Genomic DNA, 27,274 nt, shown 5'->3' on the forward strand with positions numbered 1-27,274 from the left:
TTGCTTAACCTTCACGTGTAATATTCACCATTGAAAGATGCATCCTGGTGTTTATACTGTTCCATTCAATCTACCGCAGTCCTCTTCTGGGAATTGTTCCTCTTGCTGTGCGTACCTAAAGGGCTTATTCCAACCAATGATAAAATTCGTCAAAGCAAAATACTGCAGGTGCTGGAAATCTGAAATAAAAACTGAAAATGCTGGATAAACTTAGGTCAGATAGCATCTGTGGGGAGGTAAACTTAGAGTTATCATGTCATTTCAACCTTTTATCACAACGGGAAAATCTTGGCATTGAACAACTTTTAAACTATTACAGAGCAAGGGAAAAGAGGACAGGAAAAGAATAAGATGGAGGGCAGGAGTGATTTTAAGTGACAAAAATAATGGTGCAAGGCAAAAGGAGATGAGATTTATTGGCAAGATTCATAAGTTGTCTTTAGATTAGTACATCAGGGTGTATATGATCCACATCTGAGCCATATAGGAGGGCGGGTATCACTACTACCCTGCAGACCATAAGATTGGTACCAGATTTGAGGTCGTGGTCTTCAAACACACATTTCCTCAGGTGATCAAAGGCTACACTGGCGCACTGGAGGCGGTGTTGGACCTTGTCGTCTATTGCTGATAGTAGGCTCCAGAGGTATGGGAAATGGTCCATGTTGTCCAAGGCCACGCCATGGATTTTGATGACCGGGGGGCAATGCTGTGTGACGAGGTCAGGTTGGTGGAGGACCTTTGTCTTACGGATGTTTAGTCTAAGGCCTCAAAGCACTGGAGAAGTACCATCAGCGCTGCCTCTGCAAGATCCTGCAAATCCACTGGGCAGATAGACGCACCAACATCAGTGTTCTCGATCAGGCCAGCATCAAAGCACTGACCACACTTGACCAGCTCCGTTGGGTGGGCCACATCGTCCAAATGCCTGGCATGAGACTCCTATAGAAAGCGCTCTACTTGGAACTCCTACACGGCAAGCGAGCCCCAGGTGGGCAGAGGAAATGTTTCAAGGACACCCTCAAAGCCGCCTTGATAAAATGCAACATCCCCACTAGCACCTGGGATTCCCTGGCCCAAGACCGCCCAAAGTGGAGGAAGAGCATCCAGGAGCATGCTGAGCGCCGAGAGCATGCAGCAAACCAGACTCCCCACCCTCGCTTTCCTTCAATGACTGTCCCACCTGTGACACAGACTAATTCCTGTATTGGACTATAGTCACCTGAGTGGAAGCAAGTTTTCCTCGATTTCGAGGGACTGCCTATGATGATATCGGTGTATAATTGGAGCAATTTGAACTGTTCGTCCATGTTTATTTCCAATTTCCCCCCCCCCCCAATGGTTTGAATGTTTTAGTGCAGGCTTGTTTCACATTTTAGAAAAAGGAAATGTTTTTTTTTCACTGTTTTCAATTGGCCTCCTTCTAGCTAATGGTCTCTCTCCTCTCTCTAGCATTAATTGTCCTCCAGTACTTTATCCTATTTTCCATTCTCTAAGTATGAGCTTGGACAGTGAATGTTGGCAGGTTATTTGACATTGGGAGAAGAGAGAATTGCAGTGAAAGCTGATCCTGTCCTCAGCCAGCATTTACAAATGGGCACTTTCCAGCTGGAGTACAAGACTGTGGTCAAGAATGGGGACATGAGATATTTCCCCCTCTTTCCATCCCTCCCCTCCCCCTGGCTCCTTCCTTAGGCCAGGAGCACTGAGTTAGTATCTCTGCAGTCACTCTGGTTGAGATGGGCTCATTCATTTGAAGTCTAGAAATCAAACTCTTTGGTCTGTGGTTAGTTTATCAGTTGAGCCATTTGATCCCTTTTTTCTTTCCACCCCCCGCCACACACACACACACACAAACACACACACACTCATAAAAGCACTACTGTGTTTATATAGTGATTATCGATGTGAGTCATATGGTCCTCATTTCTGCTTGAGGCTTGCTATATCTTTGCAGCTTTGATCCTAAGCTGAATGTTCAGTTGTGCTTGTGCTAAAAGCAAAGATGTACAGTGTAATACAGATAGAATACCAGAGAAGGCTTGACTGATGCAGTCCCCTGCTCACCTCTACCCTCCAGTCTCTTTAGCAATAACTAGTCAGTGCACTTCTGAACTGTCTTTCTCCCTGCTTTATGTACTGTTCTGTATGCTCCTCCTCCCTGCAAGGTTATACTCTGAAATCAAGACCATCTCTTCTTCAACTCATTTCTTTCTCAGGACTTCAAACTGTGGAGTTCTTTACTTTCCACCGTTTGTCAATTGCATAAGAGCAAATCATTTCTTACCTACTGTTGACATCAGCTGATGCTTTCTGATCTGCTTCACCTTTTACTCTGCTCGGTCATGGTGTCCTGCATTATGTCCTGGTCTTTCAGTTACCTGGACAGGTAAGAGGCCTACTTCTTGGTTTGTACAGTTATAATCTGTTGGGATGGAGTTTGACTCATCCTGTTTGCTTTATGCATCATTTCACAACTGTAATGTCTTGCAAAATTGATGGTAGGTTACCTGGTTGAAATGAACTAAATTGGGGAAAACCTTCTGAAATTTTGTTAGTCTTCATAGTTCCTTATTTGGTTGTTTCTGGGTTCAGTTGATTCAATGAACTGTATTGATTTGTGTGAACAGTTTTAGTAGAAGAATTCCTTATTTTGAATAAATTTCAGACCAAATAAAAGTCTGCTTAATACAGATTATCAAATTCATTTTTAACATTAAATTACCACTTTGCTGTTTATTTATATTGCTTAACTCATGTTGGGTCATTTCTTTTTTAGTGCATTAAAAAAAAACGATTTGAACTTATGCTGGGTGTGATTCTAGGGTTTCTTGCTATGTTTCAACCTTGCAATTGGTGTCTGCTCCAAGGCCATCAAGAGGGGGAAATAATCATTTACTTACTCCTGATCATTATCCAGTGAGCCTCCACTCAAAGCATGTTCTGGTCATTGCATTACTATACTAGAGAGGGTACAGAAGAGATTTATGAGGATGTTGACAGGATTGGAGAATTTTAGCTATGTGGATAGATTGTAGTCTCTGGGGTTATTTTCTTTGGAACAGAGGAGGTTAAGGAGAGACTTGATTGAGGTGTATAAAATTGAGGGACCCAGATAGAGTGGATTGGAAGGACCTATTTCACCTAGCAGAGAGATCAATAACCAGGGGGCATAGATTTAAAGTAATCGGTAAAAGGATTAGGGGGGAGTTGCAGAGAATCTTTTTTCACCCAGAGGGTGGTGGGAGTCTGGAACTCACTGCCTGAAAGGGCGGTAGAGGCAGAAACCCTCACCACATTTTAAAACTTACTTGGATATGCACTTGAAGTGTCGTAACCTACAAGTCTACAGACTAGGAGCTGGAAAGTAGGATTAGGCTGGATAGCTCTTTTCGGCCGGCAGGGACACAATGTTTCTGTGATTCTATGTTATGTTGGGTGAAGGCAGGGTCGATCTTTGTAATCTTTCTTTCTCCCCCCCCCCCCCCCCCCCCCTTCCCGGCCTGGAGTGAGGTTGAGACGGATTGGATGTATCTATGGAACAATTATACCCTTCAAAAAAGGATGAGAATTGTTTTTTTTAAACCTTGCCTTTGTACTCTTTTATTACAGCTACAATCTAACTATATATTTTCCCACATTAGCCATCATCTTGGCCTTTCGTATTTAATTATTGAAAATGTTGTGGATTGGTTTTGTGTACATTAAGAACTGGGTTGCGACTAGACTGCCTGGATTTATTTCATTTGAGCCTTGCAGTCGAGAGTAGACTTTCTCCCTACTAATCTAGCTGGATTTAAACCCACCTCTTAGAAATAAAAGGGCCATAATATAATCCACCGCATTGCTTAGCCCTTCACCCCATCACATTTGATATTGCCTAAAACTGGGGCCCCATTTTCCACTTGCTGGATTTTTGGTGTCCGTGTATGTTTGTGGCAGGAAAAAAAAATCGGGACTTTAGCCAAAGAAATTTGGTGCCGCGCTCTCCGAAGTGGGGGGGCGGAGTTTCAAGTCTGCGCTAAAAACTCTCTGGACATGTGCGAAAAGCTGACGTTGCTAAGGCAACCAGAGATGCTGAAGCCTGCTCCCCCAAAAGGTATACCCCACCTTTGCCTCAGGACCACTGCACCCCCCCCCCCCCCAGGCTGGATCTGCTGCATTCCCGGGCCAAATGGCCCTCCCGCTCCTGAACTTCAACTCGGGGAGGGAGGGGGCTGCCGCCATTCGGTTCGGGACTGCAGCAGGTCCAATTGGTGGGGAGCAGTCCTTGCGGCCCGGAAATCTTCCCTTGCTCCAAAAAGAGTTCTCTGTGGAGGGGGGGGGAGGGGAAAGGTATCTTAATCGTGTATTCTTATTGCCTCGCTCCTGTCCTCTTGTACCCTGCGCTAAATTGTGGACGGCCAAAATCTGTTAAGTCCAGAAAAATGGCGCCCAGTCCAGTTTTGACTTGTGTCTGCGGCACAAAATGTTAAACTGGCGCACATGGTCGACGCTGGCGTCCAAGCGTTGGCGAAAGTTGGAAAGTTAGAATTTCAAGCAAAAAACGGTGCACAATCGTGGCGAAAATAGGGGCCATAGTACCACGACACACAGTTGTAATATTGTCCCCAAATGTTTTTGATAGCAGTTGAGATGGTAACGCAAGATTGACTGACTGCAGAGCAATACAGTGCTCTCAACTGCTCAACTTGCTCATTTGTAAGAAAAGTTAGATGAGAAAATTCAGTTTGATTTAAAAAGCTATCCTGGTACATTAACACTCGTAACATCTGGCCTCATCTTAAATTGCTCAAAGTTTTAGCTACTATTATGCACATTTTCCCCCCAAAATTCCCAAGAATTATTACTTAAAAAATATATATATCAATTTATTTCATAAATCTTTACTTGTCCTCTGGTGTGAGGTATGTGAGCCTGGATGGTGACTATTGGCATGCTATTTAATCATTGTATACCAAGTCTGATCTGGAGCTTGCAAGGGACACTGTGTAGTGATCAGAGTGGAACTTTTGGCTGAAATTCCCCCCCTCCTCATCCTGGGGTCATAAGACCTTTTCTCTGCTGAGATTCATGAGCTCAGCACAGACTTCAAATTATGAGTGCAGGTCTTTGTGTCAGCTGATTCATCTGGGAAATAATAAGCCAGTCCAATGCACATGTCCAGGCAAATGTTTGCTCCAGAAATGTGGGGGAGGGGGGGGTTTGCTTTGTAAGCAATTGAGACTGAACAAGGAGGTAAACAAGTTTAAAATGTCTGCAATTCCTTCACCTTTTTGAGTATCATAGGTATTCTTAAATGATTTGTTTACCACACCAGTGTCTTATTTCTCCCTCCCCCAACTCTAAATACTTTGGGCTGCTCCAAGGTGCTGCATAAACATAACGTGTGGTATGGGTAAAATTGAATTCTTTTGTAGCAGTTAACCGATAACATTTGGAGCCTGTAATACGCCAGCCCCACAGCTCTGGTACTATTTGATTATTCAACTGATACTCCATTAATGTAATCTCACTGCAAGATATGTATGTCGAGGGTTCGAGGAGAATCATAATGTATACTTGAGGGTGATTGTGCCAATCCCTTATTAATCATTGGGGGTTAAGGGCCCAGCGTCCTAATCTCAAATGAAGCTTGGGATTTGGATTCTGATCTGCAAAGTCCAGTTACATGCTGTTATTCTTTGTAATAGATATACTTCTAGTTGTGTCTGTTTTATTCTGTTGGTTTGTGTTGGCAGCTGCTGTCTGGGGCAGACAGTTCACACATTCCATGTTCTTGATATTTGATTATTTAATGGTTATGATGCAATTCTTGTAGATTTATTGACATCTCCAATTGATTGCTAGGAAATTCTACATCTAACAGGTTGGATATTTTTAATGTACACTGCAGTGGGATTGTAGATTAGAACTGGGGACAGCAGCTTGTGGCTTGTTATTCAGTCAAGCTGTTCAGCCTTTTTCTTGAATACAATGTTTTTTTAAAACAATGTAAAAATCCTTAAATGGCAGCTTTTTGCTATTTTTTTAATGTTGATTCTCTTTCTCTTTTCAGTATGAAGTGAAATAGAACTGAATTTACCATCTGAAACTGCTGCTTCAAGTTCGGATCACGTTGAGAAATAAAAATAAGCTGAAACAACCAAAGAGCAAACTGCAGCTAAAGAAAACTTGATCTGAAACCGAAGTTTGTGCCTACTCAACAGCCTACAAAGAGCACTTCCCAACGCTGCTAGACCTTCTACTCTTCTCAGTGCTGTCCTGGGACACACTCCCGTGCAGCAAGAATAGGAATTCTCTGCTAGCTTGATAGATCCTTTTCTCTGCCTCTTTGTCCATCCAGCATTTGTAAATCTCTTGAGCGTGTGCTAAACAGATCAGACAACGGTACAAAGTGCAATATTCAACATCACTACAAGGTATGTAATCCACCAGGATATTCACTGAGGGGGAAAAAACCAAATCTAGCCTCTGGTAGCCTTCCCTCCCTTCCTTTTTCAATAATAACCTGCATTTCTATAGTATGTTCAACATGAAAAATGTTGAAAGGTACCAAGTCTGGGAGAAAAAGACCTGAGCCAGTAGTGAAAGGGTTGGGAGTAGTGACCAAGGGCCTGGCTGAAAAGATAGGTTTTGAGGAGACATTTAAAGGCTGAAAAGAGATGGCAAAATGCAGAGTTTAGCGAGGGAGTTTGAGTAGAGCGGAGATGGTTGAAAGATTTGCCAATGATAACTTTGCACAAGATGCTGATGTATGAGGACCAATGGGCTTAGTGAAAAACTGGGGGAGGTTGGAGCGACAGCATGGAGCAAGGCTATGGCAGGATTTGTAAACTACTTCGCCTTTTCTCCCACTCCGAAGTGATGCACCTTCTCTTGCGGAACTCTCAATTGATGATGCACGTGCACCAGAACTTACTTAAAATCCATTCCTGTGCAACTTGCTCCACAGGAAATTGCTGTCCCTCTCTTGTTTTATTCATGTGCGGTGCATTGGTGGTATTACATCTTTAGAAATTATAAAACATTAGCTAATTCAGTCCTTTTACGCTAAATCTCACCCCTCCAGAAGAGAGTGCTGCATGTCCCAGAAGCGCGAAGACTGCGTGAAGCAAAATGGTTTTTAATCAGCTGAAATGAACCAAACAAAGCATAAGAATATAAAATAGGAACAGGCGTAGGCCATACAGCCCCTCGAGCCTGCTCTGCCATTCAATAAGATCATGGTTGATCTGATCACTGACTCAGCTCCACTTCCCTGCCCGCTCCCCATAACCCCTTATTCCCTTATCGTTTAAGGAACTGTCTATTTCTGTCCTAAATTTATTAAATTTTCCAGCTTCCACAGCTCTCGGAGGCAGCGAATTCCACAGATTTACTTCAGAGAAGAAATTTCTCATCTGTTTTAAATGGGCGGCCCCTTATTCTAAGATCATGCCCTCTAGTTCCAGTCTCTTCCATCAGTGGAAACATCCTCTCTGCATGCACCTTGTCAAGAACCCTCATAATCTTATACGTTTCAATAAGATCACCTCTCATTCTTCTGAATTCCAATGAGTAGAGGCCCGACCTACTCAACCTTTCATCATGGGTCAACCCCCTCATCCCTGGAATCAACCTAGTGAACCTTCTCTGAACTGCCTCCAAAGCAAGTATATCGTTTCATAAATATGGAAACCAAAATTGCACGTGTTATTCCAGGTGTGGCCTCACCAATACCTTATATAGCTGTAGCAAGACTTCCCTGCTTTTATACTCCATCCCCTTTGCAGTAAAGGCCAATCAGAGAATAAACCATTTATCCTGACTCTCTGTTCTATTAGTTAGCCAATCCTCTATCTATGCTAATATATTACTCCCAACCCCATGAACTTTTATCTTGTGCAGTAACCTTTTTATGTGGCACCTTGTCAGATGCCTTCTGGAAGTTCAAATACACCACATCCACTGGTTCCCCTTTATCCACCCTGTTACATCCTCAAAGAACTCCAGCAAATTTATCAAACATGACTTCCCCTTCATAAATCCATGCTGACTCTGCCTGACCGAATTTTGCTTTTCCAAATGTTCTGCTACTGCTTCTTTAGTAATGGACTCCCAACATTTTCCCAACCACAGATGTTAGGCTAACTGGTCTGTAGTTTCCTGCTTTTTGTCTGCCTCCTTTTTTAAATAAGGGTGTTACATTTGCAGTTTTCCAATCTGCTGGGACCTCCCCAGAATCCAGGGAATTTTGGTAAATTACAACCAATGCATCAACAATCCCTGCCGCTGCTACTCTTGACCCTAGGATGTAAGGTCCAGGGGATTTATCTGCCTTTAGTCCCATTATCTTACTGAGTACCACCTCCATTGTGATTAAGTTCCTCCCCCCCCATAGCCCCTTGACTACCACGGTTGGAATATTGTTAGTGTCCTCTTCCGTAAAGACTGATACAAAATATTTGTTCAGAGTTTCTGCCATCTCCATGTTCCCCATTACTAATTTCTCAGTCTCGTCCTCTAAGGGACCAACATTTACTTTAGCCACACTTTTTTTTTCCTTTTTTATATACCTAATAGAAACTCTTGCTAGCTGTTATATTTTAGTCTATCTACCCTTTCTTAATCATTTTTTTAGTTCTTTGCTGGCTTTTAAGTGCTTCCCTGTCTTCTGTCCTTCCACTAGTTTTGGCCACTTTGTATGCCCTTGTTTTTAATTGGATATCATCCTTTATTTATTTAGTTAGCCACGGGTGGCTATCTTTTCTCTCATCCTGTCCTCCTCACTGGAATATATTTTGAGTTGTGAAATATCTCCTTAAATGTACACCACTGTTCATCAACTGTCCTACACTTAAATCTATCTTATACGTTTCGATAAGATCACCTCTCATTCTTCTGAATTCCAATGAGTAGAGACCAACCTACTCAATCTTTCCTCATAAGTCAACCCCCCGCCCCCCAATCTCAGGAATCAACCTAGTGAACCTTCTCTGAACTGTCTCCAAAGCAAGTATATCCTTCTGTAAATATGGAAACCAAAACTGCACGCAGTACTCTGTGTGGCCTCACCAATACCCTGTCCAACTGTAGCAAGACTTCCTGGCTTTTATACTCCATCCCCTTTGCAATAAAGGCCAAGATTCCATTGGCTTTCCTGATCACTTGCTGTACCTGCATACTAACCTTTTGTGTTTCATGCACAAGTACCCGCAGGTCCTGCTGTACTACAGCACTTTGCAATCTTTCTCCATTTAAATAATAACTTGCTCTATGATTTTTTTTCTGCCAAAGTGTATGATCTCACACTTTCCAACATTATACTCCATCTGCCAAATTTTTGCCCACTCACCTTAGCCTGTCTATGTCCGTGCAGATGTTTTGTGTCCTCCCCTCACATTGCTTTTCCTCCTATCTTTGTATCGTCAGCAAACTTGGCTACATTACACTCAGTCCTCAGTCCCTTCCAAGTCGCACTGGTATTAAAATTGATACTTGCTGTTAAAGGTGCAAAAATAATTGGCAATATGTGCTACATTTGCCAGAAACTTGCTACTAAATAACTATATTCAGAAACTTGATTGCTTAATTCACTTGCTGAACTAAAAACAAAGTTTTCCATGACATAGTGGCAGATGAGATGAAAAGTGTTGTTTTGGTACCTTGTATGAAGATATCTCCATTTAAATACATATTTGTTCTGAACCCAATGTGGTCGTGGAATGAAAAGTTTTCAGCAAACCTAGAACATTTTTGAAATTGAAAAGAAGTCCAATGGATTACATTTGTGGATGGCTTTGGTAATATGCATCTATTTTTGTCAGGCTGGCTACATAAGGAAACTAGTTCATAAAGGTGCTTCTGTTTTTGTATCCTGCCTATGGTGCATGACACAAATGGAATTATATTTTCAGGAAAAGGAAATAATTGCTGTTCTTCACACTATATAACCAAACAAATGGGGCTACTTTTTTTGAGACCATATTTTGAAGTGAAACTATCCTTCTCTTGCAAAGGATGCATACAATGCAGAATTGAAGTGTTTTTTTCTTCAATGTTGTCTGCTGGATTAGTGAAGAGTGTAATGCAGTATTTTAGTACATTAATGAGGGGAAGCTGACAAAACATCTTTGGGGGGCAAATATGTATAGTTTGTTATGAGATTCTGGAAGCTCTCGCACTCGTGTGTTTATATAGATTATGAAGTAAGGTGTGACTGGCAGGTTTAAAGACATATTGACCCAAGTGTTCTGACATTGTTTCTAAATTTAGAGCTCAAAATATTTTTTTTTCCTTACTAGTCAGTCTAGTTGAGCAATAACATTGTACACTGGGTGTTAGACTAAGTGCAGTTTTCAGATGAAGCGAGATTAGAGATTGGGATGATTGGAGCAGGGTGCACAGGAATAATTCTGCAGTAATTGCACATTCTGTTGTATATTTCCATTTATAAATTCCTATGTACACATTTATAATGAAAACTGTATGTAAACTTTGCACACTGTAATTGCATCCTCCTGCCAGTTGCAACAGTGCACATAATAAAGTTTGACGAAGTGTGCACAGATTTTTTAATATATTACTAGCTGATTGCCCACTGCATTGTCGACACCAAGTGGCACAGGATTAGAGCGCAGAGGATAACGAACAGGGTGTCCAGATGTACATTTTTAAATAGGATAGAGATGGATATAAAGTAAACATACTTGGCCCCCAGTTAAAGTCAATATTGTCCCTATTGGATATTATTTATAGTCAGCTAAAAGTTACAGCTGGGCAGTGCAAAACTGAATCACTACAGCACTATCATCTGCCAATAAAGCATGTGGTAATTAGTTGGTGGCAAAATGTAATGGTTCGTTTTTTTTAAATTGGAACAATAACCCGAAGAAAGACTCACTGACTCTAATCCATCTCTCTCACCACCTCTCTTGTGTCAATGTGTGTCTCGTGTTTTTTTTAAGATAAATGTTATCAACAGTTTTGATTAGTTTAAGAAAAGCTACTCTATTGAGTGCGAGAAGCTAAAAAATGTTAAATCTGTACTGGCGCAAATTACGTATATTGCGTAACCTGAGGCCTTCAAGTATAACTTCAATGCAGGCATCAAGACATTTTGGTGGATGCATTTAATTGTTATGAAATATGTTTATATTGTTTAAACTTTTATTTTGGGCATTAGAAATTTCAGTGAAGGTGGGGGTAGTGGGGCAGGATGTTGAGAAAGATTGATTTCTCAGGACCTGTGGGCAGTGTGATCAGTTTACATAGGCAAACCCACTATAAATGTGAATGTAGCAATTTATAATGGGGAAGAAATTGACCGTGAGATGAGGTTTTGTAGACTATGTGCAGGTGCAAGATTTCTCATCTGAAAGATACACGTAATGTAAATATTTTGTAACTGACTATTTTGAAAGCTGAGAAGATAATTCATTATTGAAAATTGCATAATTGAAAATTGGGTTTCTAATGTCATTTATATTTGATACAGCATTAATGTGTGGCTGCAAATTTGGATCTCATTTATCCAGGGTTTGCCAAATTAGCATCTTTTTAAGTATCTTGCTACAACTAATTCAGATTGCTTTCTTTAAGAGCAACTTCCTATTTTGTCGTAGTAACGGTGTCTTGCATTTACAGATGTCATGAATTTGTTCTGCATCCTTTTATTTTGCACTTCTGTACTAAACCCCATTTTGATATTTCTAAATGGTATCTTGATTTTTAAATTGAAACTAGTCACTAGATACTAATGCACATGGGGAGTCGAGATCAAGTGAAGTTAAAGGGCTAGATATATTTGGATCAGGGCAGATGTAAGATTTTTAAAAATACTGATATCACCCTGTAGCAAAACTTGTAGGGACATTGGGAAACAGATGTAGACTTTGTTGGTGCACAGGCGTTTCAATGCCATGTAGTCTGATATTCGGTGACATTGCTGTTGGGAGGATGTAATCACAATGTGGTGAGTTTACCTAGGCAGTTCCCATTATAAGTGAGGGCTGCGGAATTTATAATTTGAAAATTACAGCAAGTAAGGTCATCATAGACGGGAAGTATGCAGAGGAAAGATTTTTAATCTAGTGGTATAACTACTCTGCTGCAGAAGAGCTGCATTAATCGCTTTCAGTAATTGCAGTCTAAGCCACTCCTTTGCATGCATTCCATGTTGTTACTTGCCTATACAGGAATAGAATCATCTATTAAATATTGCAGTACTAAATAAATGTCTGCACTGAACAGAATGAAATGGAGTGCAGAGTGTTTTATTTGGAGGAGAGGGGGAAGGAGTTGCTGTTTTTTGTCTACACTAGTGGTGCTTTGTGTTGCATGTAGATATTTAATTTAATTGCCCATAATTTTAATCTACATCAATTTACTCGAACGAAGCTGTATACTATATTACTTGGGTATAAATCTAGGGATGGCAGTACAGGTGGTGTTGTAAGGGCAGCATGTGGGAGTTTCTGAAGAGCATTGTGATCCTGAACAACCACGTTTGCAATAAGTGCCTGCAGCTTGAGCAACTTCAGTTCAGAGTTGTTGAGTTGCAGTCTGTGGTGCACACATTGTGGGACATCAGGGAGGGGTAGAGTTACCTGGACACTTTGATCCAGGGGGCAGTCACACCCTTGGGTAGTGGTCATTGACAGGAGGGTGTGACTGGAACTCTGGCAGGTAAGGAGATCCCAAGAGCAGTGCTGGAGGAGCCTCGGCTATTGTCCTTATCCAACAGGTATGAGGTTCTTGCTGCCTGTGTGGATGAGGGAAAAGCCTGCAGGATGGATGAGCAGTCTGACCATGGCTCCATGGTGCAGGAGGCCATTCAACTGGGGAGAAAGGGAATGCAGTTGTAGTAGGGGACAGTATAGTCACAGGGATAGATACTGTTCTCTGCAGCTGCAACCAGTTGTTCTGAAGGTGTGTTGCCTGCCCGATGTCGGGGTTAAAGACATCTGGCTGGTGAAGAACTTGGAGTGGGGCGGGGAGGATCCAGTTGTCATGGTCCATGTAGGAACTAACAACATAAGTAGAACTAGGAATGAAATTCTGCTGAGTGAGTTGGGGTCCAAATTAAAAAGCAGAACCTCAAAGGTGGTAATTTCTGGATTGTTACCTGAGCCATGTGCCAATTGGCATAGCGACAAGCAGATTATTAGGTTAAATGCATGGCTGAGTAGTGTTGGGGGCAGAGGTTTTGCTTTGTGGGGCTCTGGCACCAATATTGGGGAAAGAGGGAGCTGTTCCGTTGGGATAGGCTCCACTTGATCCGGGCTGGAACCAGTGTCCTGGCGAATCAAATAACTAAGCCAGTAGACAGGCTAATGAAGGGTGGCTGGGAGGATTTAGGAAAGAGTAAATCTAAAAGCAGCAAGAGAAATGTCAAGACTCTAGAGCAGAGCTTAGGGTAAAAAATAAGCAGTGGACCAGGAAGGGTCAGAGTAACAAAGGTATTAGGGCATCAGTGACTAAGGTGAAAAATAGAAAGTCAAAGCTGGAGACACTATCTGAGTGCGCAAAGCATTCGGCACAAGATAGATGAATTAACAGCGCAGATAGAAATTTAATAGGTTTGATCTAATGGCCATCATGGAGATGTGGTTGCAAAGTAACCAAGGTTGGGAACTAAATATTCCAGGATATTTAACTTTTAGAAGAGATAGGTAAAATGGAAAAGGTGGGGGTAGCCCTGATGAAAGCTGGGATAAAGACGGTAGCGAGAAAGCATCTTGGTTCCGAAAATCACGTAGAATCAGTTTGGGTGGAGCTAAGAAACAGCAAGGGGCAGAAAACATTGGTGGGAGTTGTTTATAGGCCCCAAAATAGTAGTTGTAATGTAGGGCAGAGTCTAAATCAGGAAATTAGAGGTGCATGTAACAAGGGTAATACAGTAATCATGGACTTTAATCTAAATGTAGACTGGACAAACCAAATTTGCAGTAATAGTGTGGAGGATGAGTTCATGGAATGTATACAAGATAGTTTTCTAGATTAGTATTGCACAGGAGGCCCATGCTTGAGAGGTGGTCAGTCTGTGACCTGTCCTTTATTCCTTAGCACTCAAGTGATGAAGGTGGGTGAGCTTCCCCTTTTATACCTGAAGGTCCAGGTTAGGAGTGTTTCCCACCTAGTGGTCATTGTTCTTAGTGTACAACTTAGGTCAGATTATACATGGGTTACAATGCTGGTTGAATACATGACATCACCTCCCCCCCCCCCCCCCCCAAAGTCTTATCACAGGTTGAGTCTCTCTGGTGGTTTATGCTCTTGTAGAGCGCCTGAGTCGGGGCTCCGGTTGTTGGGCGCTGGCCTGAGTGCTGTTTGCGGTGCCTCAGGCCTATCCAGACTGCGCACAGTGATTGGGCTCTCCTCCCTTTGGTTCTGGTGTTCAGTCACCTGTGGTGGAGTGAACTCTACATCGTGTTCTTCCTCTGCTTCTTCTATGGAGTTGCTGAACCTCCTTTTTGTGTGATCCACGTGTTTGCGGCAGATTTGTCCATTGGTAAGTTTAACTACCAGAATCCTATTTCCCTCTTTGGCAATCACACTGCCTGCGAGCCATTTGGGCCCTGCAGCATAGTTGAGGACAAAAACAGGATCATTTACATCAATACGTTGCGCCCTCGGATTCCTGTCATCGTAGTCATATTGTGGCTGACGCCTGCTCTCGACAATTTCTTTCATGGTGGGATGTATAAGGGATAGCCGGGTTTTGAGCGTCCTTTTCATTAGCAGCTCTGCGGGTGGAACCCCTGTGAGCGAGTGTGTTCGGGATCTATAGGCCAACAGGAGGCGTGATAAGTGGGTTTGTAGAGAACCCCCTTGGATTCTGAGCATCCCCTGTTTGATTATCTGCACTGCTCGTTCTGCCTGGCCGTTTGAGGTGGTTAATTCCATTGCCTGCCATGAAGTCCTGGAATTCAGTGCTTGTGAAGCACGGGTCATTGTCGCTGATGAAGACGTCCGGTAGACCGTGGGCAGCGGACATTACCCGTAGACTTTCTACCGTGGCAGAGGCTGTGCTTGAATTTAAAATGACACACTCGATCCATTTGGAGTAGGCGTCTACTACAACCAAAAACATTTTTCCCATGAAAGGACCTGCGTAGTCCAAATGGATGCGTGACCAAGGCTTGGCGGGCCAGGGGCTAAGGGAGGGGGGCTTCCCTGGGCGCATTGCCCAGCTGGGCACTTGTGTTGCACCTGCGAACACAAAGTTCCAGATCTGCATCTATCCCTGGCCACCAAATGTGTGACCTGGCATTTGTCTTCATTATGACCATGCCCAGGTGCTCATTGTGGAGTTCTCTGATGAACACCTCTCTGCCCATCTGGGGCATGACTACGCGGTTTCCCCACAATAGACAATCGGCCTGAATCGAGATTTCATCCCTGCGCCTGTGACGTCGTTTAAATTCCTCAGGGCATGCCCTGTACGTAGCTGCCCAGTCCCCATTCAGGACACATTTCTTGACTAGAGACAATAGCGGGTCTCTTTGTCCAGACTTTAATCTGATGGGCTGTCACGGGTGAGCCTTCGCTTCCAAAAGCTTCAACAGCCATGACCATCTCAGCAGCATGCTCGGTAGCCCCCTCAGTGGTGGCTAGTGGGAGCCTGCTGAGTGCATCGGCGCAGTTTTCGGTGCCTGGTCTATGCCGAATTGTAACGTCATAGGCGGCTAACGTGAGTGCCCACCTCTGTATGCGGGCCAATGCGTTTGCATTTATGGCCTTCTTGTCTGCCAAAAGGGATGTTAGGGGTTTGTGATCTGTCTCTAGCTCAAATTTCCTGCCAAACAGGTACTGGTGCATTTTCTTTACAGCATATACACATGCGAGCGCCTCCTTTTCTACCATCCTGTAACCCCTTTCTGCCTGGGACAGGCTCCTGGAGGCATAAGCTACCGGCTGTAACTGACCCTTGACATTGACATGCTGCAACACACACCCGACACCATAGGACGACGCATCGCACGTTAACACAAGTTTCTTACATGGGTCGTATAGTGTTAAGAGTGTTGGAACATAACAAATTGTGTGCTCTATTAAAAGCCCTTTCCTGGCTGTCCCCCCAGACCCATTCGCGACCTTTGCGTAGGAGCACGAGTAGCGGCTCTAGCAGCATGCTCAATTTGGGAAGAAAGTTACCAAAATAGTTCGAGCCCCAGGAACGAACGCAGCTCCGTCGTGTTACGGGGTCCGGGTGCTCTCTGGATCGCTTCCGTCTTGGACGCAGTAGGGCTGATCCCGTCTGCTGCTACCCTCATCCCCAGGAATTCTACCTCCTGGAGCTAGGAAGACGCAGTCTGCGTAGCACCTCCTCCAGGTTGTGGAGGTGTTCTTCAGTATCGTAACCCATGATGAGGATGTCGTCCTGAAAAACCACTGTCCCTGGAATCGACTTGAGGAGGTTTTCCATATTTCGTTGGAAGGTCGCAGCGGCTGAGCGAATCCCGAACGGACATCTGTTGTACTCAAACAACCCCTTGTGTGTCGTGATGGTGGTCAGCTTCTTCGACTCACTCGCCAGCTCCTGGGTCATGTAAGCTGAGGTCAGATCCAATTTTGAAAAAAGTTTGCCACCGGATAGCATCGCAAAGAAGTCCTCCACTCTTGGTAGCGGGTACTGGTCTTGGAGTGACAACGGATTGATGGTAGCCTTGTAATCGCCACATATCCTGACCGACCCATCCGCCTTGAGCACCAGCACGATCAGGCTCACCCAGTCACTGAATTCGACTGGCGAGATGATACCTTCCCTCAGCAGGCGGTCCAATTCGCCTTCTGTCTTTTCCCGCATCACGTACGGCACCGCTCTGGCCTTGTGATGTACTGGCCTGGCGTCCGGGTTTATGTGAATCACTACCTTGGCCCCCATGAAAGTGCCGATGCCGGGTTGAAATAATGAGTCAAATTTATCCAGGATCTGTGAGCATGATACTCGCTCCACAGAGGAAATTGCATTGGCATCGCCCCATTTCCAGTTCCTGACAGCAAGCCAATTCCTCCCCAGTAGTGCGGAACTGTCCCCTGGGACAATCTGGAGTGGCAACCTGTTCTCCGAATCTTGTCATGGCCCACAAAGATTCGGAGAACAGGTTGCCTAGCACCGGAATGATCTGCTTTGTGTAAGTTCGTAGCTGTGCGTCAATCGGCAATAATTTTGGCCTCCTGGCCTTCGACGCCCACAACTTTTCGAACTGTTTGATACCCATCAGGGACTGGCTGGCCCCCGTTTCTAGCTCCTTTGATACTGGTATGCCATTGAGGAGCACTTTCATCATTATCGGTGGCGTCCTGGTGTATGAACTGTATACGTGCTCCACATGAACTTGCTGAACTTCAGCTTCCAGCGATTTTCCCCCAGCGTTCACTTCTGCAATTTTTGCAGGTATTTCGCTCATCTCTGCAAACTCTGGCTGAGTGTGTGCCTCCATGCCTCCAACATGAGCTGTTGTTTGAAACAAAAGGTCCCTTGTCAGTCGATCGTCCCTGACTACCCCTGTGACTGTCCTTGAATGCGCCATTAACAGGTGTTGATGGCCCCATTACTGGCCGCATTGTCTCTTGCAATAGCGTGAATCGCCGTTCAGCTTGCAATTGTCTCTGTCGAACTCCCCTTCTGGGTTTGACTACATGTTGGGGCATGCCCGATTGCCCTTGTCTGCCTGGAGAACTGTGTGCTGCTTTAACAATGTTGAATCTCCGTCCCAACCATTCCTTAACACAGTACCTCTCGTCTGTTCTGCTCGTGGCCATGCTCACGTGGTTTAAATCCCAGTTTCTCGTTGCCATTGATACGTCCTTACTACACAGTATAAATGCACACGCGGCCCATGCTTGAGAGAAGGTCAGTCTGTGACCTGTCCTTTATTCCTTAGCACTCAAGTGATGAAGGTGGGTGGAGCTTCCCCTTTTATACCTGAAGGTCCAGGTTAGGAGTGTCTCCCACCTAGTAGTCATTGTTCTCAGTGTACAACTTGGGTTACAATGCTGGTTGAATACATGACAAGTATGTTGAGGAACCAACTAGGGAACAGGCTATTTTAGATCTGGTATTGTGTAATGAGAAAGGGTTAATTAATAACCTTGTAGTAAAGGGGCCCTTGGGGAAGAGTGACCATAATAGGAAAGAACGGTTGAAAGTGATTTCGTTAAATCCGAAACTAGGGTCTTAAATCTAGCTACGTAGGTATGACTGGTTGGCTAAGGTGGATTGGGAAACTACATTAAAAGGTATGACTATAGACAAGCAATGGCTAGCTTTTATACATTCCTTTTTTGAGGCATAAAAACCCCACAAGAAAAGTGGTCCAACTGTGGCTAACAAGAAGTTAAAGATAGTATTACATCAAAGGAAGAGGCTTCTATTGTCAAAAAGAGCAGTAAGCCTAAGGATTTTAGAATTCAGCAAAGGAGGACCAAGAAATTGATAGATAAAGGCAAAGTAGAATGAGCGTAAACTAGCAAGAGACAACAACAGACGGTAAAAGTTTCTATAGATGTGTAAAAAGGAAAAGATTAGCGACTGAAACAGGAGAAATTATAATGGGGAATAAGGAAATGGCAGAGAAATGAAACCAATATTTTGTGTCTGTCTTCATGGAAGAAGATGCAAAAAAAATTCCTGGAAATAGTGGAGAGCCAACGGTTGAGCGAGAATGAGGAATTGAGAGAAATTGATATTAGCTTTTTAAAGTACTGAAGAAATTAATGGAACTGAAAGCTGATAAATCCCCTGGACCTGATGGCCTACATCCTAGGGTTTTGAAAGAGAGATACTGGATGCATTAGTTACATCTTCCAAAATGCCATAGATTGTAGAATTTCTCCTGCAGATTGGAAGGTAACCAATGTAGCTCCACTCTTTTTAAGAAAGGGGGGAGAGGGAAAACGGGGAACTACAAACCAATTAGCCTGACATCAGTAGTAGGGAAAATGCTCATATCGATTATTGAGGACATGGTAACAGGGCACTTAGAAAATAGAAAATAATAAGATTGGGTAGAGTCAACATGGATTTATGAAGGGGAAATCATGTTTGATTAGTTTTTTGAGGTTGTAACTAGCAGAATAAATAAGGGGTAACCAGTGGATGAGGTGTATTTGGATTTTTAGAAGGCATTCGATAAGGTGCCACACAAGAGCCTATTAAACAAAATTGGGGGTAATATACTAGCATGGATTGGTTAATGGACAGAGAACCGAGTAGGAATAAACGGGTCATTTTCGGGTCGTGGGGTACCGCAAGGCTCAGTGCTTGGGCCTCGGCTATTCACAATCTGTATCAATGATTTGGATTTGCTGATGGTACAAAGCTTGGTGGGAATGTAAGTTGTGAGGAGGGTGCAAAGAGGCTTCAAGGGGATATCGACTGGCTAAGTGAATGGGCAAGAAGATGGCAAATGGAATATAATGAGGAGAAATGTGAAGTTATCCACTTTGGTAAGAAAAATAGAAAAGCAGAGTATTTTTTAATGGGGTGAGATTGGGAAATGATGTTAGTGTTCAAAGGGACCTGGGTGTCCTTGTACACGAATCACAAAGTTAACATGCAGGTACAGCAAACAATTAAGAAAGCAAATGCTCAGTTGGCCTTTAATACAAGAGGATTTGAGTAGCAGAGTAAAGGTGTCTTACTGCAATTATATAGGTCCCTGGTGAGACCACACCTGGAGTATTATGCACAGTTTTGGTCTCCTTGCCTAAGGAAGGATATACTTGCCATAGAGGGAACATAAGAACATAAATAGGAGCAGGAGTAAGCCATCTGGCTCCTTGAGCCTACTCTGCCATTCAATATCATGGCTGATCTGATCTCGGCCTCAACTCCATTTCCCTGTCCTCTCCCCATAACCCTTGACTCCCTTATCGTTCAGAAATCTGTCTCCACCTTTAAATATATTCAATGATCCAGCCTCCTCAGCTCTCGGGTAGAGAATTCCAAAGATTCACGACCCTCAGAAGAAATTCTTCTAATTTCTGTTTTAAATGGGCGACCCCTTATTCTGAAAGGGAGTGCAATGAAGATTCACCAGACTGATTCCTGTGATGGGGGGTGGGGAGGAAAGAGAAGATTGTCCTGTGAGGAGAGGTTGTGTAGATTCTGTCTATATTCCCTCGTTTAGAAGAACGAGAGGTCATCTCATTGAAACATACAGAATTCATGCAGGGAGGATGTTTCCCCTGGCTGGGGAGTCTAGAACCAGGGATCACAGTATCGGAATAAGGGGTAGGCCATTTAGGATGGAGATGAGGAAAATTTCTTGTAGAATCATAGAAATTTGCAGCTCGGAAAGAGGCCATTTCGACCCGTCGTGTCTGCGCTGGCCAACAAAGCTATCCAGCCTAATCCCATTTTCCTGCTCTAGGTCCGTAGCCCTGTAGGTTACGGCACTTCAAGTGCACATCCAAGTACTTTTTAAATGTGGTGAGGGTTTCTGCCCCTATCACCCTTTTGGGCAGAGAGTTCCAGACCCCCCCCCCCACCACCCTCAAATCCCTTCTGAACCTCCTTTCTACCTTCACTGAGGGTGGTGAACCTTTGGAATTCTCCATCCCAGAGGGCTGTGAAGGCTCCGTCTTTGACTGTATTCAAGACAGAGATCGATTTTTTTTTGGATATTAAGGGAATCCAGGGATATGGGGATAGTGCAGGAAAGTGGAGTTGAAGTAGAAGATCAGCCATGATCTTATTGAAAGGCTAGAGTGGCTGAATGGCCTACTCCCCCTAGTATGTTCAAATGGTTTGTAACCACTGGGCTTAGTGTTTGCTTCAGACTAAATATTTCACTTGACACTGCTGTATTTCTTGATGTTGTAATATATTGACCATATGGTCAGTGGAAAAATATCAATGATTATAGTATTTTGCTTTGTAATATTTTTGTTCAATTTCTACCTTAAATTGGCATCCATCAAATATTAATTGTCTGGACTATTTTGGGTTATAAATATTGCAATTTATAAACTCTAGTTTTTGCTGTCTTTTTGTTAGTGCTAAAGATGTGTGTAACAAAGTAACTTGTTCCACCTTAAGCGCCCATTGTTGTCGAGTACTTCCAGGTCAGATATGATGTAGGTCAAATGGAATGTACAGGTTCTACTCTACCCCAACCACATCCATGCAGTCCTGTCTCCACTCTATTTTCAAACCCTTGTCATACCTGAGTAAGACTCATAATCCTGCATTGTGAAACTTTGTGCTTGGTTCAATAGTTGCTAGGTTGGCATTGCTTAAAAGTTAGGTTCTGGATGTCTGGCTAGACTTTTGTATCTCCCTGATGGGGAAATAAGATTTGAAAGCAAATTGCCTGACTTGTGTATCTTCCATTTGTTGACCGAGCCTAAAAATCAATTCCTTTGGGCTCAAGTTTTGGACTCCCGCTAGAACGGCGCACATCGGAGAGGCTCGCCTAATTTGTAGAACCGAAATTACGCCAAATACTTACCTTGCGATTCTCCGATATCTGTAGGCCCGCTTCCAGATCGGCGCAGGAGCTGCTGGGGGGCGGAGCTACAGCCCTGCGCCAAAAACAGTGCCGGCAGCTGCGCGCGTGCGGAGTGGCTCCTGGCCCTCCCAGCGCATCCTGTCTCCGGCCGACGACCCTATCCCTGGCCGAAGGGATGTCGCCCCTATCCCGGGCTAAGTGGCCTGACACCTCCTGCCTCGTCGGCGGCGGGGTGCGCCCAGCATCTCCTGGGGGCGGTCCTCGCCCGAAGTCCTCGTCGGCGGCCCGGCTTCTCGGTGCGGGCGTCAGCATTGTCGTCCTCGGTGGCGTGGCCCGCCCGCCCGGCATCTTGCTGGGGGTGAGCCCTGCCTGAAGTCGCTCCGTGGCGACCCAGCTTCCAAGTCGTCGTCGGGGCCCATTCAGCCCCCTCTCCTCTCTCTCTCGCGCTCTCTCCTCTCTCTCTCTCGCGCTCTCTCCTCTCTCTCTCTCGCGCTCTCTCCTCTCTCTCTCTCTCTCTCTCGCGCTCTCTCCTCGCTCTCTCCTCGCTCTCTCCTCGCTCTCTCCTCGCTCTCTCCTCGCTCTCTCCTCGCTCTCTCCTCGCTCTCTCCTCGCTCTCTCCTCGCTCTCTCCTCGCTCTCTCCTCGCTCTCTCCTCGCTCTCTCCTCGCTCTCTCCTCGCTCTCTCCTCGCTCTCTCCTCGCTCTCTCCTCGCTCTCTCCTCGCTCTCTCCTCGCTCTCTCCTCGCTCTCTCCTCGCTCTCTCCTCGCTCTCTCCTCGCTCTCTCCTCGCTCTCTCCTCGCTCTCTCCTCGCTCTCTCCTCGCTCTCTCCTCGCTCTCTCCTCGCTCTCTCCTCGCTCTCTCCTCGCTCTCTCCTCGCTCTCTCCTCGCTCTCTCCTCGCTCTCTCCTCGCTCTCTCCTCGCTCTCTCCTCGCTCTCTCCTCGCTCTCTCCTCGCTCTCTCCTCGCTCTCTCCTCGCTCTCTCCTCGCTCTCTCCTCGCTCTCTCCTCGCTCTCTCCTCGCTCTCTCCTCGCTCTCTCCTCGCTCTCTCCTCGCTCTCTCCTCGCTCTCTCCTCGCTCTCTCCTCGCTCTCTCCTCGCTCTCTCCTCGCTCTCTCCTCGCTCTCTCCTCGCTCTCTCCTCGCTCTCTCCTCGCTCTCTCCTCGCTCTCTCCTCGCTCTCTCCTCGCTCTCTCCTCGCTCTCTCCTCGCTCTCTCCTCGCTCTCTCCTCGCTCTCTCCTCGCTCTCTCCTCGCTCTCTCCTCGCTCTCTCCTCGCTCTCTCCTCGCTCTCTCCTCGCTCTCTCCTCGCTCTCTCCTCGCTCTCTCCTCGCTCTCTCCTCGCTCTCTCCTCGCTCTCTCCTCGCTCTCTCCTCGCTCTCTCCTCGCTCTCTCCTCGCTCTCTCCTCGCTCTCTCCTCGCTCTCTCCTCGCTCTCTCCTCGCTCTCTCCTCGCTCTCTCCTCGCTCTCTCCTCGCTCTCTCCTCGCTCTCTCCTCGCTCTCTCCTCGCTCTCTCCTCGCTCTCTCCTCGCTCTCTCCTCGCTCTCTCCTCGCTCTCTCCTCGCTCTCTCCTCGCTCTCTCCTCGCTCTCTCCTCGCTCTCTCCTCGCTCTCTCCTCGCTCTCTCCTCGCTCTCTCCTCGCTCTCTCCTCGCTCTCTCCTCGCTCTCTCCTCGCTCTCTCCTCGCTCTCTCCTCGCTCTCTCCTCGCTCTCTCCTCGCTCTCTCCTCGCTCTCTCCTCGCTCTCTCCTCGCTCTCTCCTCGCTCTCTCCTCGCTCTCTCCTCGCTCTCTCCTCGCTCTCTCCTCGCTCTCTCCTCGCTCTCTCCTCGCTCTCTCCTCGCTCTCTCCTCGCTCTCTCCTCGCTCTCTCCTCGCTCTCTCCTCGCTCTCTCCTCGCTCTCTCCTCGCTCTCTCCTCGCTCTCTCCTCGCTCTCTCCTCGCTCTCTCCTCGCTCTCTCCTCGCTCTCTCCTCGCTCTCTCCTCGCTCTCTCCTCGCTCTCTCCTCGCTCTCTCCTCGCTCTCTCCTCGCTCTCTCCTCGCTCTCTCCTCGCTCTCTCCTCGCTCTCTCCTCGCTCTCTCCTCGCTCTCTCCTCGCTCTCTCCTCGCTCTCTCCTCGCTCTCTCCTCGCTCTCTCCTCGCTCTCTCCTCGCTCTCTCCTCGCTCTCTCCTCGCTCTCTCCTCGCTCTCTCCTCGCTCTCTCCTCGCTCTCTCCTCGCTCTCTCCTCGCTCTCTCCTCGCTCTCTCCTCGCTCTCTCCTCGCTCTCTCCTCGCTCTCTCCTCGCTCTCTCCTCGCTCTCTCCTCGCTCTCTCCTCGCTCTCTCCTCGCTCTCTCCTCGCTCTCTCCTCGCTCTCTCCTCGCTCTCTCCTCGCTCTCTCCTCGCTCTCTCCTCGCTCTCTCCTCGCTCTCTCCTCGCTCTCTCCTCGCTCTCTCCTCGCTCTCTCCTCGCTCTCTCCTCGCTCTCTCCTCGCTCTCTCCTCGCTCTCTCCTCGCTCTCTCCTCGCTCTCTCCTCGCTCTCTCCTCGCTCTCTCCTCGCTCTCTCCTCGCTCTCTCCTCGCTCTCTCCTCGCTCTCTCCTCGCTCTCTCCTCGCTCTCTCCTCGCTCTCTCCTCGCTCTCTCCTCGCTCTCTCCTCGCTCTCTCCTCGCTCTCTCCTCGCTCTCTCCTCGCTCTCTCCTCGCTCTCTCCTCGCTCTCTCCTCGCTCTCTCCTCGCTCTCTCCTCGCTCTCTCCTCGCTCTCTCCTCGCTCTCTCCTCGCTCTCTCCTCGCTCTCTCCTCGCTCTCTCCTCGCTCTCTCCTCGCTCTCTCCTCGCTCTCTCCTCGCTCTCTCCTCGCTCTCTCCTCGCTCTCTCCTCGCTCTCTCCTCGCTCTCTCCTCGCTCTCTCCTCGCTCTCTCCTCGCTCTCTCCTCGCTCTCTCCTCGCTCTCTCCTCGCTCTCTCCTCGCTCTCTCCTCGCTCTCTCCTCGCTCTCTCCTCGCTCTCTCCTCGCTCTCTCCTCGCTCTCTCCTCGCTCTCTCCTCGCTCTCTCCTCGCTCTCTCCTCGCTCTCTCCTCGCTCTCTCCTCGCTCTCTCCTCGCTCTCTCCTCGCTCTCTCCTCGCTCTCTCCTCGCTCTCTCCTCGCTCTCTCCTCGCTCTCTCCTCGCTCTCTCCTCGCTCTCTCCTCGCTCTCTCCTCGCTCTCTCCTCGCTCTCTCCTCGCTCTCTCCTCGCTCTCTCCTCGCTCTCTCCTCGCTCTCTCCTCGCTCTCTCCTCGCTCTCTCCTCGCTCTCTCCTCGCTCTCTCCTCGCTCTCTCCTCGCTCTCTCCTCGCTCTCTCCTCGCTCTCTCCTCGCTCTCTCCTCGCTCTCTCCTCGCTCTCTCCTCGCTCTCTCCTCGCTCTCTCCTCGCTCTCTCCTCGCTCTCTCCTCGCTCTCTCCTCGCTCTCTCCTCGCTCTCTCCTCGCTCTCTCCTCGCTCTCTCCTCGCTCTCTCCTCGCTCTCTCCTCGCTCTCTCCTCGCTCTCTCCTCGCTCTCTCCTCGCTCTCTCCTCGCTCTCTCCTCGCTCTCTCCTCGCTCTCTCCTCGCTCTCTCCTCGCTCTCTCCTCGCTCTCTCCTCGCTCTCTCCTCGCTCTCTCCTCGCTCTCTCCTCGCTCTCTCCTCGCTCTCTCCTCGCTCTCTCCTCGCTCTCTCCTCGCTCTCTCCTCGCTCTCTCCTCGCTCTCTCCTCGCTCTCTCCTCGCTCTCTCCTCGCTCTCTCCTCGCTCTCTCCTCGCTCTCTCCTCGCTCTCTCCTCGCTCTCTCCTCGCTCTCTCCTCGCTCTCTCCTCGCTCTCTCCTCGCTCTCTCCTCGCTCTCTCCTCGCTCTCTCCTCGCTCTCTCCTCGCTCTCTCCTCGCTCTCTCCTCGCTCTCTCCTCGCTCTCTCCTCGCTCTCTCCTCGCTCTCTCCTCGCTCTCTCCTCGCTCTCTCCTCGCTCTCTCCTCGCTCTCTCCTCGCTCTCTCCTCGCTCTCTCCTCGCTCTCTCCTCGCTCTCTCCTCGCTCTCTCCTCGCTCTCTCCTCGCTCTCTCCTCGCTCTCTCCTCGCTCTCTCCTCGCTCTCTCCTCGCTCTCTCCTCGCTCTCTCCTCGCTCTCTCCTCGCTCTCTCCTCGCTCTCTCCTCGCTCTCTCCTCGCTCTCTCCTCGCTCTCTCCTCGCTCTCTCCTCGCTCTCTCCTCGCTCTCTCCTCGCGCTCTCCTCGCGCTCTCCTCGCGCTCTCCTCGCGCTCTCCTCGCTCTCGCGCTCTCTCTCTCTCGCGCTCTGTCTCTCTCCCTCTCTCTCTCTCGCGCTCTGTCTCTCTCCCTCTCTCTCTCCCAATGCTGCAGTAGGTGAGTAGAAACTTAATTTTTTATTTATTGATTTTATTATCTTTTTGATTTTATTGATGGCTCTTTATTTGTAAAAGTGAGGTGTTTAATGTTTGTAAACCACCCCCCCCCCCCCCCCCGTACCCAATCTCTCATTCCCTACGCCTGATTTTCTAAGTGTAGGCAAGGTTTTTCTGAGTGTACAAACAATCTACACTTACTTCATAGTTAATTTGGAGGAATTTTTCGTTGCCTAAACTTGCAAAACAAACGTAAGTGGCTGGTAATGCCCCCTTTTGGGAAAAAAAACTGTTCTAAAATGAAACACTTCTAACTCACTAGCATTGGAGCAAACTAAATGCCAAGAATTGCAATTTCTAAGATGCTCCATTCTAAACTCGTTGCTCCAAAAAAATAGGAGCAACTCAGGCCGAAACTTGAGCCCTTTGGTTCCATCTCGGGGTCAATGGTGCACGGCATACGGTAACCCAAAGAGGTTGGGGAAGGGAGTGAGGAACAGAGACAGATTTTCTTTCTGTTGAGAAAGAATAACTTGCATTTATATAGTGCCTTTCACGACCACCGGATGTCTCAAAGTGCTTTCCAGCCAGTGAAATACTTTTTGGAGTGTAGTCACTGTTGTAATGTGGAAAACACAGCAGTCAATTTGCGCACATGCAATCTCCCACAAACAGCAATGTGATAATGCCTGATAATCTGGGGTTTTTTTGTTGTTGATTTGAGGGATAAATATTGGCCAGGACACTGAGATAACTCTTCAGCTGCTCTTTGAAATAGTGCCATGAGATCTTTTAAGTCCACTTGAGAGAGCAGATGGGACCTCAGTTTAATGTCTCATCCGAAAGACAGCACTACCGGCAGTGCAATGTTCCCTCAGTACTGCACTGGAGTGGTCAGCCTAGATTTTTTTTTTTTCTTTGTGCTCAAGTCTCTGGAGTAGGTCTTGTCCCCACAACGTTCTGACTCAGGCGAATGTGCAACACACTGAGCCACAGCGGACTTTGAGAAATTGGAGATACTGAGATGATGGGGAAATTAACTGTCACTCTTAGACATAAAATGATCCTGTTTCAATTGCCAAACAGCCAGAAGTTACGCAATAGCATGTCGTGCATGGCTCTGGTCCATAGTTTTCTGTTTTTCCCCAGTCTATCTAATCCGGGAAGTATGACAGGCTGAATGAGCCATACAAAGATTCAAACCCACGATGCTCTGTCACTCGTCTGACTGAGCTATCCGACCTGACGTATTGGTGGAGCAGATTCTCGGGTGGAAATTTTAGGCAGGATCATGAGGGCCGCTCCATCTGCTTTCCACTGAAGCAAGTTATTAACAGAGCTTTTCATGTATCGCTACTCTTGATGTGCTTCTGGTGATATGGATATGATTTTAAAATACCTGACTGCTGTAGTCAGAAGATCCATGAGTGATCCCTGTAGCTTTTTGATTTTTAAACAAAAATCATTTAGACAGCTTTTAAAGATGTATCCTTTCCTTGCTCCTTTAA

At 46.6% G+C, this 27,274-nt stretch overlaps 1 protein-coding gene across 5 annotated transcripts in view; it reads left to right on the plus strand.

Moving 5' to 3' along the window:
- csde1 (cold shock domain containing E1, RNA-binding) overlaps positions 1-27,274 on the plus strand; it is a 147,755-nt gene that overhangs the window by 7,809 nt on the left and 112,672 nt on the right. For all 5 annotated transcript variants that reach the window (XM_070858801.1, XM_070858805.1, XM_070858803.1 and 2 more), the window contains exon 2: positions 6,059-6,422. The gene's annotated coding sequence lies outside the window, so the exon portion shown is untranslated. The remainder of the gene's footprint in view (positions 1-6,058; positions 6,423-27,274) is intronic.

The sequence above is a fragment of the Pristiophorus japonicus genome, chromosome 17 (assembly GCF_044704955.1).
Source record: "Pristiophorus japonicus isolate sPriJap1 chromosome 17, sPriJap1.hap1, whole genome shotgun sequence".
NCBI classification, from domain to species: Eukaryota; Metazoa; Chordata; class Chondrichthyes; family Pristiophoridae; genus Pristiophorus; species Pristiophorus japonicus.